Genomic DNA, 22,803 nt, shown 5'->3' on the forward strand with positions numbered 1-22,803 from the left:
TGTTTGTAAATAGGATATCATGTCCGCATCTTGTACAGCAAATAACCACTAGGAAGAATGTATGTAACATGTTAATTATTGAAACTGTCATACCAATTTGATTTGAAACTGTCCCACTGCTATTTGTCTCTCAATAAAATTATGGGGAAAAAAAGTCAAACTCATACAAGTTTGTATGAGTGTAAAGTTGAAGCTACCAGAGGTCTGAGGTGGGTGGAGAAAGAAATGAGGAAATATTTGACAAATGATAGGAATTGTTAGCTACACTGGTAAAAATAAGTTCACGAGGTCTATTGTACACCATGATGACTACAGTTAATAACAATATACTATATACTAGAAATTATTAAAGAAGATATTACATAAGTGAAATAAATCAGATCTACATGTGCAAACACCATAATGGCTCCCTCGTGTGAGAAACTGAACAGGCAAATAGGATCTGAAACGTACAACAGATATGGTGTACTGAGGAAAAAAAACAGCAAAAGAAAAGACAAAATGTGATTGGGACAAGGGAAAGGAAGAAAGGGAAAAGGAAAATATATATGTACACATAAGGTAGTTAAGATACTTTACTATTTAAAATAAAATTCAAAAAGAGATAGTTTTATAGTGAGGTTCTCTTAGCTCCTTGGATGCTAATCTTCTCTGTATCGTTCCAATTTTAATATATGTGCTGCAAAAGCGAGCACTCTTAGTTGCTTGAAAAGAATGCTTTGTTCTAACAGTATTTACACAAGATATCGTGCCTATATCTTGTACTCTAATTAATACTTAAGCATTTGAGGGGAGGCTGGAAATCGAACTCAGGACCTTGTGCCTGCCAGTCAAGTATATCCCCAGCCCCTCACTAATTAATACTGAGGACAATAACATGCAATGTATCAACTATCATAGCTGTCTTACTAACATGTTTAGAAACTGGAAATGCATCAAGGATGGCAAGAAACAATGTATCAACTATTATAATTGTCCTACTAATCTGTTTCATTGTTTATCATTTTTTTTAAAAAAAGATATTAAAGGTTCTCACCACAATAAAGCATTACATGAAATACTGTGCATATTAAACAGCTTGATTTAGCCATTCCACAACCTATGCATATGTTTCACATATAGCAAAGCATCCTGTTTCATAGAATAAATATAAAGTCTGTCAGCTAAATAAATACAGTGTTATTAGACTCACTTTATGCAACAAAAATAAGAAATAATTTTTTTTTTAAAGCTGGTGAAGAACTTCATTTCAAAGTTGGTGATGCTGGGAAATTACAAAACACACCTAGGCTATGCCACACAATGGTAACAATTTAGGTGGTACACAAACATGGGTGGACTTCAGTAGCCCTGTGGAAACTGATTCTGTACATAATTTTATTCACAACTGTGTTGTTTTAACAGTCAATACTTCCAATTGAAGATCCTTTTAAAATTCTATAATAATGTCATCTATACATTCCCCGAGGCTGAAAAACATGACCAAAAATCAATAACTTCTGGACTCCTGCCAAAATATATCATGCTGTTCATTTAGGGGCAAACTCCGAGCCATGTGGGATAATGCTGAGGTCATAAGCACAGCACCAATGCAAGGATGCGGCATGAAGGCTGGAGGCTGATGGTCAATAAAGACATCCCATCTTATTAATTTTTTTTTCAACAGAAAATAAGCATGGTGAGTTCTATAAGCGCCATCCCTGATAACAAATACCACTGCCACCCTGAATTTGCAACCTTTCCCCCAAAATGGCAGCCATCAAGGGCACTTTCCCAGCACCCACATTTCCTTCAGGTGTTTTACCCATAGCTAACTTTCTACTTGAAAGAAAAAATGAGAAAATATTGACACGTTTAAACCAGGGTAAGAACCTCATGGCTCTCTGTCTTCTATTTAAAGACAATGCTGTCAAATCCATCACTTGAAAAGGTATTTGTGAACCTTTCCTCAGTAATTCCACCATGGAAACTGCCCGCAGAAAATCTCTACTGGTATTAATTTTCCAATCCTATTGAGCCCCATGTTAGCAAAATAAAAATGTATTATGCTTGTTGTTTCTTAATATGGCAGGTGTGGACAGCTTTGAGAAACTACTAGTTCCCTTTGGCTGCTGAAGCTGTCTTTCTAAACTATCCAGAGAAACCAAATGTTTGCATTTTTTAAAAAGGTAACCCAAACTGTGAGTAGGATGTAAAGCGTTACTGAGTTAAGCCAACTTAGCAAACATTTGAGCACTGGCTCTGGCAAATTTACCTACTATGGTGAATGTAACAAAACCACGGCAAGTCTACACTACATATATCTCTCACTGAATGAACTCCTTGATATGCTGTCTAACAGTCTATATGACCACGATCACTTTCTTCTGTGGCCCCATAATATCCTTGATCAGAAAATTTGGGATACAACTGAGTTACATGATGTTACAGTACAGGTTCTCCTATGTCCTGAGTCCTCATCAACCTTGAAAGGCTAGAGCCAAAATGTTGGCTGTCCTTGCAGCCTTTCTTTTTCTCTAATTTTTGGTCTGCAAATGAACTTAGGCCGGAGGTCAGTTGTATGCTCTGCTAATGACAACAGCACAGTTTACTCAACACTAATGACCAAAAATTTCCTAATTGTTGTTGTTTATTGAAAATTACCTCCAAGAGTCAACTTCTTTAAGAAAAAATGTATTACAGGGTTTCACTACACAATTCAGACTCACAGTGATCCTCCTGTCTCAGCCTCCCCAGCACTTGGTTTACAGGTATGTACCGCCATGCCTAGGTTTCTGGGGCTGGCACAGCATGCAGTACTGGGGATTGACCTCAGGCATTTGAGCTTTCCAGGCAGGTGCTTCTACCACGGAGCTATCTCCCCAGCCCCAAGAGTCAACTGCTAAAATTATTTTAATGCCATGTGATTCTGTTTGTTTTCTTTGTTTGGGTTGGCTTTATGTTATTATTGCTAGTTCCTCCCATTATAAGTTGGCCCATATCCACCCACATGTCCCCCTAGAGCCCTATGCACTTCTAGGTGAGGCTTTTGGAAGGTAATTGGATTAGGGGGTTCATAGCTGACTAGCTGTCAGGTCTTTATCCAAATGGTGAGGTTCCTGATACCCACCCTCCTGAGGGACCCAATTTGAAACTGCTGCCTTCTCAATGCCAGCTTTGTTCCCCTAATTCTTTCACTCTGGTTCACTTTTCTCCTTAAAACTCATCACTAACTGATGTTTATTTTTTCCTGTTTGCTTACTGTCTTCCTTTATTTACTAGCTCCTTGAACATCCAGAAAACAAAACCTAGTTCGGTTCAGTATTCAAATATTTGTTGAAGGAGTGAATGAACAAAGAAGCAGCGTGGAACAGAAACAAACGCATTTCTCTCCCGCCAGAGGCTCCCAGAAGGCATGATAAATAATAAACACCATGCATAAGTAAACCTCAAAATTGTGAAGTGACAATTTCTCCATTTAAGGTAAACTAGGCAACTTAGCTGCTCAAGTGGAGCAGAGAGAAAAATAATTTCGTGAGAAATTTCCCTCCGCACCATAGATGCTGTGTGGCAGTCTTGCACCGGTACAAAGAGGGATAGCTTGCAGGTGACATAATTAGGTCACTGGGGGCAAGGATGCTTGGAAATGATAAGGAAATCTGCGTGACTTGCCCGGTCAGTCTCTTTGCAGCTTCAGCAGCTGAATTTTCCCTCTTGCTTCCTGTGGATCAGAGCCAGACGTGGCCACGTGGAAACATCTTTACTTTTGCAAATTTCATTTCAGAGCTACCATTTATCATCTTCATGTATCATTCTTTAAAATTATTTGTGATGTTTTGAGCACACCTACCAAATTACCCTTCTACTTTGCATCAAAAGAGCTGCATGCAAATTATATATTTTTTCTCTTCAACTAAAATATCATTACCAGGAACCCCACTCCAGCTAGAGCCATAGACTTCATTTTTATAAACAGTATCAAGTTTTCCAAAATAAGAAAAAAGGGGCCAGGGAGATAGCTCAGTAGAGTTAGTGCCTGCCTGGCAAGCACAGGGTACTGAGTTCAATCCCCAGTACCACAAAAAATAGAAAAGAAGAAAGGGGTATAGCTCCCCACCTTACCATCACATCTTTTATTTCATGTGGTTAGGGATATAAGACTTGGGCAATCTGCAAGTCATGCAGATTTCCTTATCATTTCTAAGCATCCTTGCCCCCAGTGACCTAATTATGTCACCTGCAAGCTATCCCTCTTTGTACTGGTGCGAGACTGCCACACAGCATGTCGGAACTATTTTGGAAGTCTCCCCACCACCAGGTAGGGATCATCTCTTGGATCTCTTGGATCTATGCCAAGGAATTATCCTTGAAGCAGTTAGCACCCCTCCAGTCACCCAAGTGGTTTGATAGACCATCACTGTACTCCCAGTGCTGGGAAAATAAAGCCTCAAATCCAAGAGGGAGTCATATCTGTTGGCAACCACAAGCTAACAATGGAGCTCCCAGCAATCTGGGCTTTTCAAACAGTTAAGTGATCTGCTAGGTAGGAAGGAGTCCATGTGCAGTAATGTCTTTGTTCTAGGACTTACTCTAAGAGTCACTAACTGCGTAATTGTCTGCTTAATTTACTTCCAAAATCTTTTCCTATTAAACACGTATTAGGAGGGGGAAATCATGTGATACCATTCACTCAGTACGTATGCATTAAGCACCTACTATTGAGCACCTAGCCGGCCTCTTTCAAGGCTGTGAGAATACAGACTAAACATACAAATGTTTGCCATGTGGAGGTTATATTCTAGTGCAGTCCTTATAAAGAAAGGCTAAATATTTTTTTTAAAAAAAAAGAAAAGTTATTTCCAAAGCAAAAGTTATCACCAAAATGAAATCTATTTTTTAATTTTTAATATTTATTTATTTATTTGATACAGGGTCTCACTCTGTAGTTCAGACCATAGTGATCCTCCTGTCTCAGCCTCCCCAGTGCTGGAATTACAGGCATGTGCTACCACGCCCCGTTCCGGGGCTGGCATAGCATGTGGTATTGGGGTTCCTCATACTTGACAGGCAGGCACGTAGACCCCTGAGCTATCTGCCCAGTCCAAAACCTACTTTCTAGAAGAAAAAAATATTGATTGGAGCCACGGAACCAGCATCACATTTTGATGTGGCCACCAAGTAGCTGTATGCCCTTGTGGCAGTTCCTCAAGCTTCCAGGTCTTTATATTTTTGTACTATACCAGAGTCCAAATGAATGACAGCTAGTGCTTAGAAAATTACCCTGTGATGCTGGAAGTCCTCTGTAACTGGAAAACAGTGATAATACTTAGTATGGGTCTATAATCCCCACAATTGGCAAATTGTGACCCACAAACCAAGGGCAGTTGGACATCTCTTTGTACAAATAAAGCTTTATTAAAACCCAGGCACTCATTCATTTGTGTACGATCCATGGCCTGTTTTCCCTCACAAAGGCAGGGTTGAACAGCTGTCACAGAGGCCATGTGGTCTGTGATACAAGACACAGTCAAAAAATATGTTTACAGGCTGGGGAGATAGCTCAGGAGGATAAATGTCTGCCTGGCAAGCACAGGGTCCTGAGTTCAATCCCCAGTACTGCAAAAAATAAAAAATAAATATGCTTAAATTTTAAAAATCAATGACAGTAAAAGACACATTGTCCTTCATCTCTTTCAAAACCTATCTGCTCCCTAACTTTCAACACACTCATCCCACCACTCTTCCACTTTCTGAAGCAGTTCTGGAAGTTCTCTTTCATGCCTGTCATAACTGCACTGTTGTGGCTGCCTTGACATCCTGAATCAATTCAAAACTATTACTTGTCATGGTCATTTTAACTTTAGGGGAGAGCCACAAGTTGCACATTGTTGCCAGATCTGGTGAATAAGGTAGTGAGGACACACTATGAAGCTCTTGTTTGTAGAAATTGCCACTGCTTCTGTGAGTGGCTAGAATAATGGGATAAGTGCGTTTGAAGGGAGAGGAGATATTTTGAGGAGGATTAATGAGAATGTGTCTTGTACTGTAATAAATGTTGAAAGTAAAACATTTGCTGTATTTTTATCATACCGCACATCTTTGCTGACACATTAGGGAAAAAAAAACTGCCAAGTCCTCCTCTAGTCCTTTGCTGAAAAAAAAAGAGAGTATCCAAAAAGACGGTGTCTTTAGACTCACCCGGCAGGCTGCTAGAAACAGGCAACTGAAGCCCCACTCCAAACTGACTCACCATCAACATTTTAACAAGACCCTAGGTGTGATACAAGTGACATGGAGGGCCTGAGAAAAACTGCCATGGAGTGTGCTTGGTGACATCCCTGGTCCTGCTCTCTCCACAGGGCAGCCTCGCCTTTCCCTTCCTTCTACTCTGCTGCTCCCAGCCTGGCAGAGCTCTGGCATACACAGAGGTCCCCAGACCTGGGCCCTCCTCCAGTGATCCTGCCTGTGCTCCTGTAGAGCCAGGGCAAAAATCAAGGAGCTTTCATCACATTCATCACCATCCATGATTTTCTTTTATTTTTTTAATCCTTTTTTTTCTCTTTTCTTTTTTCTTTTTTTTTTTTTTGTATAGGGTCTCACTATGCAGCTCGGACTCATAGTGATCCTGTCTAGCTTCCCCAGCACTGGGATTACAGGGGTGCACCACCATGCCTGGCCTCGGTGGCCAGCTCAGCACAAGGCTGGCATGGCATGCGGTACTGAGGATGGAACCTGGGTCCTGGCACTTACCAGGCAGGCACTTAGCACCAAGCTATCTCTCCAGCTCCTGTGATTTTCTTTAAGATACTTCATATACTACCAGGAGACAGCTCAACAACTTACTATAATATGATTCTTTTTAAAGCTTTGGTTTTTTTCTCTTGATTTAGAGCTGTCGTACTTTTTCAGTATTTAATTCTTTTCTTTTTCCAGGACTGGGGATTAAAACCAGGGCCTTAGCATTGAGCTCATTTTTTTTTTTTTTAATTTCAAGATAGGGTCTTACTATACTACTTAGTTACTTGAGTTCAGCTCAAACTTGCTGTTCTCCTGCCTCAGCCTCCCACAGTACTGAAATTGCAGGTATGTGCTACCATGCCTGGGGTTGATTATTTTTTGAATGACAAATACAAATTGTATGTATTTATGCTATACAACACAGTACATTCCAACACATATACCCCATGGAATGGATAAATCAAGGTATTTACCATCTTTCCATTCTTTGAGTGAGACCACTTAACAGATATCTATCTTTTGAGCAATTTCCAAGAACACAATATATCATTATTAACCAGAGTTGTACAAGATGTTTCTTGAATTACTCCTCCTGCCTAACTGAAATTCTGTACAATAATGATCCCCACTGCTTCAATGGCCACAGATGGGTTAAGTGCTGTAACTCTGAGATACAAGAACATATTTCACCACAATCATGGCTTTCAGAGCCAACAATAGATTTTTATGTGTCTGGGGTCTTATTCAAGAAAGTGTATTGAACACTGCTTGTTGTAAGGCATCAATCTAGGAAAGAAAGGACCTAAAACATTAAAAATAACCCTCATAGAACCCAAAACTGAGTGAGCCAAACAGCTTTAAGCCACTTGAGGAGTATCTATAGAGGACACGCTCCATAGCCAGCCTCAGAGAAGACACAGAAATACTTTCTCTAGAGAATGGACAGTCCATCTTCTAGGATTTGTGCCCACACACAATCTTGGTGATATATTCATATTATTACTTCATTTTTTTAACCTCTTTTTATAAGTGTTTAAAAGCATAAAGATTTTTCTTCATTCTCAAGAAGACAAACCATGGGCCAGATCTGGACAAGGGTTGTAGCCTGCCAACTTCTATTTTAGGTGACAAGGATCCAGAAGTGAACAAAATGGACAAAAGTCTCTGCCACAGCAGCGCATGACAGCAACCACCTGCAGTACCCCCTTCTTGGGAAACCGAGGCAGGGAACTGCATATGCGCACAAGTGTGAGCCCCGCCTGGGTAATGGTAAGATGATGCTTCAGAAAAGCAAAACTAAGATCCAGTCCCAATGGAGTGTACTTTCTAGTAGTGAGACACTTAACATGAGCAAATAAATACAGAAAAACAGACCCTAACTGAGTCCTATGAAGTAAACTGATAAATGTGTACAGCACAGGCCCACAGAAGGTGACACTTGGAAAGAGACCTAAACTAAATGTGGAAATGACCACTTCTCCTCTGGACACAGCAAGAGCTGCTCACAGTAAGTGATCAACTTGGGGAGCAATGTTAAGGCCATATGGGAACATGAAATGTTTTTTTAAAAACTAACAATAAACAAAAATAACACATGATGAAGTTGGATTCAGTCCACAAAATATTAACTGGTAAAGCAGGTAATGAGTATTTTACTATTTATATGATATAAATGCAAATGCTTCCAACAGGTTCTGGACATACCAGCACCTACCCAAGCTTCATAAATACTACTCCAATGAGTTCACAGCCTTTTCATATTGAAAAATGTTCCCCAACCTCCTAAAAAAAACAAATAATAGAACTCCTCCTTTCCATGAAGTATAGCCCCAGCTCTGCTTTCTGACCTCTACTAATCCACCAGCAGTGTTCACTTGGAGGCCACTGGTCTTCACTGTCTGACACAAAGGTGGTGCTGGGTCTTTGGGGTGTAGGGGCAGACAAAGGAGAAAATTTAAACAGAGAAACTATATAAAGCTGACAGGAAATACCAGAGGTTGGACAGGCCATATGGGCTGTATGGACAGTCACACAGGCACTGCCAAGCTATGGAAGGGACAGGAGAGACCTTCTTTGGTTCCACCATGACATGAAGTACTACCCGCCAAGTAGAAAGCAGCACAGTTACCTTAGACCAGTGATAGTGAGCCTTTTAGAGACAAGTGCCTACATCACAAGGTGCCAACACTGCAATTAAACCTGAAGACTGAGATTTCAGTTCAGAAAAAGCAATACAGACATTAATGTGTGTTATGCTTTGTGTCTAGTTGGTCCCTCATGCAGTCATGGGGCAGCTTCTGGTTTGTTTTTTTTCTTCCATAATTTTATTGAGAGACAAATAGCAATGAGACAGTTTCAAATCAAATTGGTAGGACAGTTTCAATAATTAACACATTGCATATTCTCTTCCTAGTGGTTAATTGCTGTACAAGATGCGGACTTGATATCCTATTTACAAACACTATTACAACAAATCCCTCTATTCATTAAGAGAATGTAACTATATATCTATCCTAACCATTTTGAATACACAGATACAAAATGGACATTCATCTGTATCCCCTTTTTTGTTTAGTTCCATTATTTGAATATTATAGGTGTGTCAACTCAGCAAAATATTCTAAAAGAGTCCAGTAGCCCATAATAGTATTGGGTCTTCTGCTTGACTGGCAGTGTCAGAAATTGTTGACCTGAGTCCCCTACAGCTCAACATAACAGCATGGCTTTACTTCTTATATTTTGTGTTTATACTTTTCTGCTGGAAGGTTAAGACCAAGGTAAAGCAAGACCTATGCAACAAGAGTTGTAGCTTTTGGATCTGATAAGGTCAGTGAAATCCCCTCAGGCTTTTTCCTGAGATTCTGTACCTCAGATTGTAGATCCTTTGTCAGCTTCAGATTATTGTGAGTGTGGATGTTGCACCTGCCCTGGGGCAGGTAATTTGCATTACAATGTAAGGCAGGGAGAGAGGCTGGCTAGCTGCCTGAGCTGCTGACCCTCCCCCTTTGCTCTCTGCTCTTTCATGCTGCCATGAAAGTTTGCTCTCTTTTTTCCAGTGTATTCAAAGTGGTTAGGATAGATACGTAGTTATATTCTCTTAATGAATAGAGGGATTTGTCATAATAGTGTTTGTAAATAGGATATCATGTCCGCATCTTGTACAGCAATTAACCACTAGGAAGAATGTATGCAATGTGTTAATTATTGAAACTGTCCTACCAATTTGGTTTGAAACTGTCTCATTACTATTTGTTTCTCAATAAAATTATGAAAAAAAATAAGAGAAGAGACAAAGACACAAATAACCATGCTACTAGGCAGAAAGGTGGCCTTAAATATCCACTTCATTTCATTGTAGGAAACAGTGCAATCCTAGAGGCTATGCCAGGCAATCACTTAAGAAAATAATCTTTGGTCTTCTACACTCTTGTTTTGCTTTATCTGATCTCTTTCCCATTTTCTGCACAACTACACCCTACCTCCTATGAAGAAATACAGTATAGAGATTGAAGTTTTGCTGTTCTGACAACAGATTATTCAGAATTTACAGACAAGCACCTTGTCTGAGGCTCTTGCCATGCCAAGAATAAAATAACTGTATTGACTCAGAGAAAAAAAAAAAAAAGAAAGAAAGAAAGAAAGAAAGAAAGAAAGAAAAAGAAAGGTTGCTCTCTGCCATGTTCCACTCTGCCTTGGAGCCAGCCCAGTATGGGAGCTAAATAAACCATTCGTTGCTTTATTTTGGTTGTCGGGTACTTGTCCCAGCAATGAGAGAAGAGTAACTGAGACAATGTTTTTGTCTCAAAAATAAATAACATGTATGCCATAGGTTCACCACTACTATCTTAGCCCGTTCTCTGAACCCCTCCTGTTTCCAATTAGCAGCTCTGGTGTGCTATTATCTTGTCTCCTAATAGATTTCTTTATTTCTTCAGGCTTAAGCCCCCTAAAAAGATAGAGATAGTAAAACAAAAGCACCATCCTGACAAACGTAGGCTGGATCTGTAAAACTTCCCCAGCCAGAAAGTGAGCCTCTGCCCTGACTAGATTTAGAAAAAAACATGTGCAAACCCAGGTCAGTAGTCAGGAGAGTAAATAAAAGTTATTATAATCCGCTTCCTTCCATTTGCAAGCATGTAAACTGGCTAATAACATTCACACAAAACCAATATGGTGGGGGAAAAAGAAAAATAAAGCCCCAGCCTTCCTCACATAGAAAGCTAGCTTACCTGCAGCAGATGTGCCAGATGAGCCAATGCTATTCCTCATGGGAGATCTTTTCAATTCACACGTGGGTGGCACTATGCCTGCCAAATCGGCCTGATGCCCCACACCATGGGGCATACCCTATATATCATGGCTAGATCAAGCAACAGCTGCTCCTCTTGCTTCAGGTTGCTGTTATCTCCTAAAATACTGAAGTGTGCTTCTTTCAAACTTTGAACTTACTCTGTCTCACATTTCCAACCTATGCTACCAACACAAGGATACTGTAATCTGCATGAAAACCCAACACCAAGAAAGGGCTGCCACATTTCCAAGTCCAGGGAGAATGTGATCTTAAGGGGTGGAACACACACAGAACCCACAGAACTTGTAATGTGCATCAGGTCTCTGTGGTTTCACAACTGTCACTGCTATCTTCTTCCCTGCTAGCACAAGGCCACCTGTCCCAGAGCTGAATCGCAAATGTGTGACTGTCACCCAACACAACGCACACAGTCATCTCCAATTAATTTTCAGAGGAGTCTGAGAAGCACTGGGCTTTTCAAAGGCCACCAGCTCCAAATTAGTGGATTTGCACCCAGGAATATGTGAAATCACTGGGTCATACAATCCACATTCATTTCCCAGATGTGCAGCACGATTTAGAAACACTTATCACTTTCAAGGGCGGTGCCTACTTTGAACTTGTCCTCCAAAGGTTAAACAAAGTCCAGGTAGAATTCACTCATCAAACATTTTAAGTCCTGATTTATGTCAAAAACTAATGACAGGGGTGGCATTAGAAGAGACAAACTATTGTTGCTAATAGCCCTCACTCTTGAAGCAGTTACTGTACTTTATATGTAATATACATTTCATCCTCATAACTATGCTTTAAAAGTAAATGCTATTACTTCCTCCATTTTATAGTTGAGAAGTTTCCACAGCTATTTAATAACAGGACCAAGGTTTAACCATAAGGAGTCTCGCCTCAGTGCCTGTGATATTAGCTGCCATACTACATTGCCTGGCCATATCTGCAGGAATCTGTCTTCTCCACGCTAAAGCGATACACACGAAATTAATCTGTCCAGCATTTTCTGAAGCCCTACTCCACACGTGGTTGTAATGCCAGGCCCAAGGTTAGAAAGAATGAATCAGAGAGTGTTTTCTCTCACTCTCAGCCACCCATGTATCCAACAATAAAAAGGATGTCCTCCCTCCTACATTTTTAGTCTTTTAGCTACAAGATGTAACTGGAGTTCCCTGTGACCTATATGCCTTTCCCCCAGGACACAGGTATCTTAAATCAATAAAGCAGAAACAGCAGTCTTTTCATTCTACTATGCAGCTTTTTTGTGGACTATGCTATGCCAACTCACCTTGGTGGCAACAGCACTGAACACGGATTAAAATAAAAAGGGACAGGCACACTGAGTTATGTTCTTCCCCCACCAACCACCCAAATATGCTCTGTCCTTGTAACACTTCCTACATCCAGCATCAGTGGCTCTGGCCATAACCTCTCTTGTCATCAGCGAGAAGCTAAAGCTACAATTCATCACCCCCAGCCCTGAGCCCCAGCCCCAGCCCTCTGCCACTCCTCAGCCATGCTGATTTGGACTAACATGCACTGCTCCTAATGGACAGGACGAGACTACCTGTCTTTTCACCTCATTAACTCACCCAATTTGATTCATTAGAATCCTCTGCCAAAGGAGAATGGCAAATAAAAAAACTAGGAAGGAAAATAAAAACAGCCCTCTAGAATTTCTCCCTTAAATAGATTTCCTACTCCTAGCATAAGCTATCCTTCCAAAGAAATGGAGCAATAACTACTCCTGCTTATGAGTAGAATGCAGGTAGGTTTTTCCATCACATTTCTTCCCTTGGTTATCCTAGGAGAAAATTTGCTTAAAACCCTGTATTTCCTTTCCTGATCTCTTACATCATATTGGGCCAATAGGTTGATCTAGAAGGTGGTAACTCACTGTGGCAGATTAAAGATGTCTACACATGCTTTGGCACCCCTTTGGGGGGAGATGAGGTCTGTTGTCCCCTCCCTTTGAGTCTGAACAGGCTCTGATAACTCTGAACGATATAACAATGCAGGGATGACACCATGACAGCTTCTAGACACAGGCCACAAGAGATGTATATCTGCCACTTCTTGGCTCCCAGGATGCTTATTTTTTATTTTAAGCCACACTTAGGAAGCACAAACCCCCAAACACACTGAACAGAGTCTCTGAAAAGCCCTGGGACTACACAAAGGAACCTGGCTGAGCCGTGCCTGCCAGGAAAATCAGCCCCCAAAACAGAAATAGGAGTGAAGCCCTGGCAATCCCAAGACCCAACTGAATGCCACCACGCAGTGCAGCCTGTGTGAGGAGCCACCACCTAACAAGCAGAGCAGAATTCCTCATCCACAGTGGTGGCAAGGTAAAGTGCTGCCTTGAGCTCTGGAGTACGTTCTTACACAGCAATAAGCAACCAAAACACCAGGCCAACTCTCATTCACAGTGGGTCCCTCGGCTCCTGCTTCTCCTAAGGCTCCGCACTGGAGAATTCTCCAGGGCTCAACACCCCTGGGCAGGACTGTCCACACTCTTGCCCTCCCCGCCCTTCAGTCTTTCAAAATAAATTCTTTCCTTCCAAATTACCGAGGTCTGATCGACAAGTTCACACAAGTTTAACATCTGGCATTGACCCAGCATGATAATGTGATGTGTGTGTATGAGCTGTGATCAAAACAAGGTGAATGCTTAAATTTTAAAAATGTGTTACAGCAAAAGACACATTACTATTAATCCCCTTTGAAGTGCTGCCCTCACTTAGAATACACTAATAACACTACTACTGCTTAAAGCAGGTCAGAAAACAGTCCAGAAAGTCCTTCTTCAGGAGTGTCTTTACTTGCACTGTTGCAGCTGCCTCCATGTCCTGAACCAGTTCAAAGCATTTATCTTCCAGGTCATTTCATCTCTTGGGAAGAGCCCAAGGTCCAGATCTGGGAAACAAGGTGGATCTGGACATACAGTAATGTTTCTATGAGCCCACCTTCCCACTGGATAGTGCTTGGCAGCAGTGCTGATTATATTTTTGTCTCATTTCATAAAGACATAGAAGGAGACTTCTACAACTGCCTCAAGAAGTGACAAGAATGGTGGGATATGTGTGTTCTAAGTGATAGAGGGTATTCTGAAGATAATTCATTGCAACATGCTTTTTACTGTAATAATATGTTTTATTTAAACACTCAGGGTATATTCCAATCATACTTCATAGAACACAGGTTGGATCTATTGGACAGGGTGAGCAAATGTCACTCTCCTCAGGGGACCATGAGGCTTTCTGAGTTCAGACTCAGAGACTCCTAAAATACGAAAGTGCACGGGACTCAAGCAATGTGTCTCTTCCCGGCCCTCCTGGGCTTCTGAGGCATGAGGCTGCAGAGCACTCCTTCAAATTCCTATCTGAAGTCTTAGATACTGGGCTGGGTAAAGAGGATAGAAAGAAATGAAGAGTCGGTGCTAACTTGAGTCTTGAGGCTGAGTGAAGCCAACACAGGACAGTAGGATGACATGGTGTGGAGGGTGATGGCGCTTTCATGCCACATGGTGCCAGGGCCAAGCAACTGAAGAGGAGTGGCTGCTGGAATTAAGAATTTGAAGGACTGACTGAGCCCCCACTCTCTTTGGAGCCCCAGGACATTGGCATTGGGCAACCCCAAGCCAAGACAGCCATGTCCTTTGCAGAGGCCTGCAGACTGCTGGCAAGCAGAAGTGGCTCCATGCCCCTGGCTGCTACACAGCCCTCAAGGGCGTCCTCACCCTGCTTTGGCTTTGCTCAGGCCACACAGCTGCTCTGCTCTCACCTGACTCTGTGGCTCACTCTCCACCAGTTCAGACCTGGGCTTGGGAGTGTAACTCATCACCACTCCCCAAGACCAGCTTCAAAGCCCTTAACTGAACAGGCCAAGCTTCAGCTTTGGAATGAAAGTCGACATACTCACAACCCATTTCAGAGTTCCTAGTCCTCAATCCCTAGTCACTGAAATGCATCAACAAAGTTTGCAAGATGTCATGATGCCACCCACCTTAGCATCATCATCTATTAAGAAACACAACAACCAGCAATAGCAAGACTTCAGGTGTTCAGCAGCGTGGGAGAAAAAGGAATGAAAGGGGAGAAAAGACCCTGCCACATCTCAGATTCCAGATCAGAGTAATTAGTCCTTCTGAATCTAGAAATCCTGTGTGCTTTGAATAGGGTTCAGAAAGAACTGCTCCAGAAAAACCCTTGTCCCTTCTACAAAAGACAGACGGTTCTTCAAAAACTGTAAAGGTTCATTTGCGAGTCACTTGGCTTCTGTGGAGGCATGGCGGCACAAAGCACAGTGGACGGCACCATGATTCTGAATGACTAAGTGATATTTTAATTTACAGTGTCAAAGAGACACAATATTGGAGTGTCACCATGTTTATATCTCTCTGTTAGCCTTGATTATTTTTATTATCTAAGACAGGATTAAGGAAAACGTGTTTTCCCCATGCTGGCATTCTAAAAGTATATCTTCAAGCATTAACAGACATGGGTATGCTATGTTTAAAACACAGGAGTAGGCTAACTCAGTTACAGACATCTTGTTTCCCTTCTGCATATCTGTTTGGATATTTTCATTGCTTGATAATTGGGTCTTGCCACTTTCCCAGGATGCCCCACTTTCCTCCTTTCTGCCTAGAAGACTCACCCTCCCAGACCCCATGAAAATGCCATCTTTCTTTTGTGGCAGTGCTGGCAGGAAGAAGGGGCTGAGCCTCTGCCTCCTCAAGATCATGCTAATTCCTGTCCTTTCTTTCATTTACACAACCAGATTAGCACCCTTCTACCTTTACTCTGGTCTCTGACCCTTTATTAACTATTAATTTTGATGCATCAAGTATTTATTGCATGCTTACCAGAGGCAAAGATGAGAGGGCAAGGGAGTCAAGACATAGAAGATTGCCCAGGAAGGAGGCGCATTGCACCAGCAGGCCTTTGAGTAGCTGCTCAAGCATCATACCTCAGTTTCTTTATTACCACAGATGGAGAAAATAACAGGACCTATGCATCAAAGGGTTTTAGGTGAATTAACACTTACAAAATATGCACATGGAACAGAGCCTAGAGCATAAGAAGTCTCAATCAGCCTTGAGTGATACTGTTTTTATTGCCACTAAGCATATTCATCAGCTCTGAGAATACAGAAATAAGTAAGGCACATGCCTGTCCCACACGCACATAGCAAATGTTTACTGTAGGTCTACTATGTGCTAGTTATCATGCAGGAAACATAACTATAAAAATTCTTTCAAGGTGAAACAAAAAACAACAGAAAAATAAAATATGTCAGGTAATTATGACATTTGATAAAGAATTATAAGGTAATGCATGAGAAGAGAAAGTGACATGGCAGGCAAAATGCCATCTCCACAGAGACACTTAGCCAAAGGACTCCATGAAACAGGACAACTGCAGGCAGAAAGATTGCCCTGGGCAGAGGAAAGCAGCCTTCGGGTGAAGATGTTCTCTGAGCAACAGTGAGGAGGCCAGCATGGCCCAAACAGTGATCAGGAATGAGAGTGACAGGAGATTACGTCAAGAGGCCAGGTGGGACAGGGCTTTGGAGGTCTGGGAATTACTAATGACTTCACTACAGGACCTGGGAAGCCTAGAGCATCCCAGAGGGACAGATAGTTTTCCCAACTGTCACAAAGCTATAGCTGAATACTCAGTCAATTCTCAGAGGTCCTTGTGGGGTGAACAGGTACCAGACTCAGGATTCCTGATCCCACCCACAGCATTCTGGGACAAAGAACAAATTCAGCATTAAGGCTTCACCCACTACAAAAACGATCTTAGCCTCTCATTTGCTGAAGGGGAAAGAACACCTATCACCAAGCATCTATTAACAAGTTTTTCTCTCTGCTTTTGTTTTGATGCAGGGTGTGTGTATGTGTGTGTGTGTGTGTGTGTGTGTGTTTCTCTCTTTTCCTAATTTTCAAAGAAAGTTGACCAGCAATCCTACCTTCACAGAAGTCTACTAAATAATAACCTTAAGCTTCTGGAACAGAGTGGAAAGAAAAAGGACAAGAAACATTACACTGAGCTACAAGTCAATCATAACTTCCTCACACAAACTTCTGTGTTTCACTTGTAACACTATGGATGTACATGAATTCACTCTTGTCTAACATACAATTCTCACACTTTGATCCTTAGCATACACTGCAACAGCAATCATAACAGAGAACAGGAGGGACTCTGAAGGGGCCCAAACCCTGACAACGATGACTAAATGATAAATAACAAAGGATTCTATGAGAGCTAAGTAGGGAAGAAAAAACTCAAGCCACAACAGAACCACGCTCAGCACTGCTGAAAAACTCAAAATTCCATGTTTCTAAAGTAGCCAACCCCAAAGAGTTCAATTATTTTCTGTATCTTCTATTTTACCAAAAAAGGCAACAGTTCAACATAATCTAGATTGATTTCTATGCAATGTGGTTAAAATCAGCAGAGTTTCGGTATGTGATAGCAACAACTTGATGTATTTTTATACTCCAGACATAATATGAAGAAAACTGGATTTCTAAAATGAAACCCAGCAAATTGCTAACCGAATATAGCATGGCTCTGAAAATCAGCTTCTTGTTTAACTGCACAAATGTTATAAGAGTATGCATCCAATCATTCCACAGAAGAGTACAGAACAACAGAGTTAAACTCAGTGCAGTACACACTTAACTATGGAATAATATGCAGTAAGAGGCACAAAACTGACAAATGTGCTGATGTGGAGCATAACTGCTAAGATAAACTGACAAGAAAGAAATTTCCAGTAATTATCGAGAGTAGATGTTGTTTATATTAAATGACAGAGAAAATTCCATGTGTACAAAAATTCATGAAGAAACTGGATAAACAGACTCTGGCTTAATGCTTACCCAACATTGCTTCTCCCCATCTTCCTTATTGCCTGAAACATTTTTCTCCAGATTAGGTGTGTAACCCAGTTTCGACTAACTGCATGTACCAACTTCAGTGGGCCTACCTTCCCCAGAGTATTGCTTTCCTAACAAAACAACAAAAAAAAAAAGATTAGATTCTCCCTACTATAAGAAAATAGAAAGGGCCACAGAGATAGCTCAGTGGACTAAACACTTGCTTAAGTAAGCACAGGGGCCAGGGTTCAATCCTTGGCACCACATGCTGTGCCAGCCCCATCCCCAGTCACACTGAGCTTGCAGTGGAGTCCAGGCATGGTGGTACATGCCTGTAATCCCAGCACTAGGGAGACAGAAATCGGGAGGATCACTACGAGTCTGAGCTGCACAGTGAGACCCTGCACAAAAAAAAAAGAAAAAGAAAAAGAAAAAAGAAACTGAAGGAGTAAATAAAATCCAAAAGGTACAATAACTATTGTGATAGGGAAAGAGACTGCTCAAAAGGAAAGAACAACAGGCATGGGGAAAAGGAGAAAAGAAAGAAAGAAGGAAAGGAAAGGAAAGGAAAGGAAAGGAAAGGAAAGGAAAGGAAAGGAAAGGAAAGGAAAGGGTCAGGGAGATAGCTCAGTAGAATAAGTGCTTGCCAGGCAAACGCAGGGTCCTGAGTTCAATCCCCGGTACTGCAAAAAGAAAGGAAAAAAATTATATATACGTAAGATATCCAAGATAACTGTAGTACTAATTTCTATTAGTTCATTTAAAGGAACAGTTAGTGCTTATAATGTTTGATCAACTTTCCGTGCCTGTATCTGGTAATTTGAGCAACTACCTTGATGATAACAGTATGTAGTATAACAATCCTTATTAATTTCGTAACATCTTGTTTTGAAATTCAGTATCATTTTTGGTTTTTGTTTATTTTTTACTCTTATATTAAAAACAATAATTAAAATAAAAGGGCCAGACTCACCTGCCATCTGCCACATCTCTCTTTCCTTTGCTCTTTCCTGTCCTTCTCTACTGGTGTAAAGACATGCTATCTAGAACTATACCATCTTGTCACTGTGTGAAATAGAAATTTCAAACTAAAAGAGTGAGGCAGAAATGGCAAAACCTATGAATAGTTGAAGCAGCTCTGGTTTACACCCCCAAGACTTCTTGTTCTGAGGAAAAACAGGCTAACCTGAGTAGGAGTCTTTCCTGACAGCATGCAGATAAAATAATCCTACCTGATTAACACACCAAACAGCAGTGATTACTTCTGAGGAGAAACCTGAAGAGAAGCAGAGTCAGAGGGAAAGACTAGGAAATTTGAGGCAGCTTCATCTGGAATTTTTTTTACACTTCAGAATAAGAATGTTTTATAACTTATGTCATATTTTAATTAATAAAATGGAGTAATTCCAAGAGCCAATGCCTAATATAGCACAAAGGAATAGGACAAGCCACTAGGGTAGCCTCACACAATATTCCCCAAAGATTGACATGTTCCTCACCATGCCTACCTAACCTGACAGACTTCCAGACTCTTCCAGAACTATGTCTTAACCTATATTTCAGCAACAGTCTCTTGAACTGTAGTCCTTCCATTTCTTCTTTTAGTGGGGACAGGGTGCCGAGATTGAGTTGAGGTCTCACACAGGTGGGGCAAGCTACCCACGAAAGTATGTCTGGTCTGTCACTAAGCTACATCCCCAGCTCTTGAGCTATATTTTCTACCTATCAGACAGCCTTTATGTCCTATAGGCTCCATCTGCTTAGCAGGATAATGTGGAGCAGTAACCCACACATGATCCCTAACCCTGTTCAGAGTGGAAATGAAGCGTGAACACACCACGCCAGAGAGCGCACACCACAGGTTCCACTTCCACTTCAAGGAGAAACCACCACAGGCAGAGGCAAGCAACCCAAGTGCTAGCTTCCACCTTCCTAAGGATAGAATAGTAATAATAAATATGCCTCACTCACATTAGGAAAGTGCAGACAGAGAGCATAGGTAGAAATAAGCCACACAGCCAGGGAAGCACTTCAGCATGGAGGGAAAGAAACCAAGGTAGCCGGAACCTCAGCTCCGGTCCTGCTGGTTGAGGGACCATGAGGGACTCCACAGCCAAGTACCTGTCGCTCAGGCAAACAGGAACAGGTAGCAAAACAGACCTCCAGGGTCAGGGAGCAGGAACAGGATAACAGGCAAGGTATAGGATTTGCCCTGGTGCTTCTTAATAATATATTAATAACGACTAACTAAAACTCATCTCATGCTAGTAACGCTCTTCATGAGTAAAACTGAAATTTCCTATTTCTTATCATTGAATATTTAAGGAGTGGCAACCCAATTTCTTTTCACAATAGCAGTCACTTATTTCTACCAGTGCATGCAAACTCTAAACACCTCTGCATAGTGACTTCTGAAGACACAAAGCTATATCACAGCAAGAGTATCACACTATTATGGACTACCGGACTGCATTGGGGTATTTTTCTGAATTCACGCACTTACAATATTTAAATGGCAATGGGATACCCTTCTCTGACAACACTAAGCAACAAAAGGGGATACAAAGGAAGGACCATTTTGTATCTGTATATACAAAATAGGATAGATATACAGCTTTCTCTTAATTCAATGAGAAGAAAGATTTATACTAATAGCATTTGAACAGGATATCATGTCTGCATCTTGTACTATGAATAGCCACTAAGGAGATAACAATATGCAATGTATTAATTATTGAAACTGTCCTATTAATCAGTTTTGAAACTGTCTCATTGCTGTTTCTCAATAAAATTAATAAAAAAGGGAATTAAGGCATTGAAACAAGGTTATATGAATTATAATAGATAATAATAGATAACTGTAAAAAAAGAGTATCACAAGCCTAAAGGATAACAGTTCCTCCTCTCAAAGGAATGCCACAGATTAGACATGTTTTCACCATGAACATAATCCAAGCCAAAATTGGGGAAGTCACCCAGTAGAGAGAGAAAAAGTGAAAAATGCCCATCTCCAAGGGTGGAGAGAGACAGAACTAAAACAGCTTGTGTTTCCCAAATTCTGGATTTATTTTTCATGTGAAACTTTGTGATTTTTTCAAGTAGTGATTTCAATTTAAAAGATAATTCTTAAACATAATCATGAACATAATCTAAGCCAACTCACTAAGCACTGAAAGCACACCTGGAAAATTACATACATGGAAAAACAAAGCCTGTCTCCTAGGTATGGAGCCAATTGGAAGAGAGGGTAAGCTGGAACCAAGGTAAGATGTAAGCCTGTGAGGACCACAACTGGCAAGTGTGAGTCAGTCAAATAATATCAGAATCATGGCACATCACTGAAGTTAAAAAATGCCTTTTAAAAACTATAGGTGCTTTACTAATTTATCATAACCTAAAAGTGAGTTATGGTGGTGTATATTGGGAGGCTGTTTGGGCTCCTTTTCTCTCCTTGCTGAGACAAAACTGCAGACACCCAGAATTAAGAAAGGAAAGGCTTATTTAGCTCACAGTTGGTGGAGGTTTCAGACCATCCTCAGCTGGTTCCAAGGCGGAGTGGCACGTGGCAGAGGGCAGTAGTTCAAGGCAGCTAAGACAACAAAAGCAGCAAGAGCAAAAAACAGAGGCACAGCAGCGAGCAAGACGCTCTCCCTCCCTCATCTATAATGCAAGCTGCCTGCCCCAGGGCGGGTGTAGCACTCACACCCAGAATCCCAGCTTCGGACCATGAGTCAAACAAAGCCATGTTACTAGTTTTCCTTGCATGTTACACCTTCTGAGATCAAGACCCCTCAGAAACGGTATTTCGTATTAGCACTAAGTAGCTGGGGACGCTAACATTCTTTAAAAGAAGAAAAGAGAGGGTGGGGAGAGGCACATTCGCTGAGGAAATGTGATGTATTAAGCACTGATTCTAGTTAAGAATGGCTAAAAGGACCAGGGTGAGCCAATTTATCTCCACAGTCTTGTCCTTCAGTCTTTTAAATCTGCTGATTCCCCACCTGCTTATCAAACAGCACCCCTAATGCAACGCTGCCCCCCTCCCCTGCGAGTGTCCCCACCTACCTCCCTCTGGGAGGCACCAGGTCCAGTGCACTTTATCAGTGGAGATGAGGACACTTCCACAGCCCAGCTACACGCAGAGCTCACCACCTCCAGGGAGTGGCCCATGTGGAAGAGGGCACGCGCACAGGAGCCAAACGCGCCTCTGAAGGGCCAGGCATCCTCTGTACCCACAGTGGGCCCCATCTCTCCCTACTCTTGAAGAGCATTAAGAATAGGACAGGCTCTCTCAGCTTCTGCAATTTCCCTTGTGTAATATTAAAGCTTAAACAGATGAACAACACTACCAACCCAAGGTACTTGCTATTTTAATGAACATCTATGTGAAACAAAAATTGTTGCTGTTTACTTTCTCAGCTGATGCAAAAAGGGAAAATTACCCATTTGTTTAGTAACTGAACTTCTTTTTTGTTCAACCAACTGAAAATTTTCCTTCAACCTAACACAAGGAGTTAGCACATATTCTAAGTGATGAGCATTTATGTGTGTCTATGTTTACTGGATACACATCCAGTAAGATGCCGGTAGAATCTTCACAGCACACATCATCGGGAGGAGAAACGGCTATCCCTATATAATTGAGGAAATCTGTGTTCAGAGAGGTTAATTAGGCCCGGCCAAATAGCACATCCAATTAAAGTACCAGCAAGCAGGCGCAGGGGCCAGGGGTTCCATCCCTGGGCCCACTGTGCCACCACCCTCCCCCACACCCAGGGCACGCTGAGATGGCAATTGAGACTGGGCGTGGTGGCGCACGCCTATAATCCCAGCACTTGGGAGGCTGTAAACAGGTGGATCACTATGAGTCCGATCTAGTAGTGAGACCCTGAAC

The 22,803-nt window shown here is 41.5% G+C and overlaps 1 protein-coding gene and 1 pseudogene across 1 annotated transcript in view; both read right to left on the bottom strand.

The window, feature by feature from the left end:
- The window catches only part of Fam19a4 (family with sequence similarity 19 member A4, C-C motif chemokine like), a 192,553-nt gene that overhangs the window by 144,846 nt on the left and 24,904 nt on the right, over positions 1-22,803 (bottom strand). The gene's annotated exons all lie outside the window — the stretch shown is intronic.
- On the bottom strand, positions 597-695 carry LOC111816353 (annotated as a pseudogene).

This window comes from Octodon degus, unplaced genomic scaffold (assembly GCF_000260255.1).
Source record: "Octodon degus isolate 3935 unplaced genomic scaffold, OctDeg1.0 scaffold00030, whole genome shotgun sequence".
NCBI lineage: Eukaryota > Metazoa > Chordata > Mammalia > Rodentia > Octodontidae > Octodon > Octodon degus.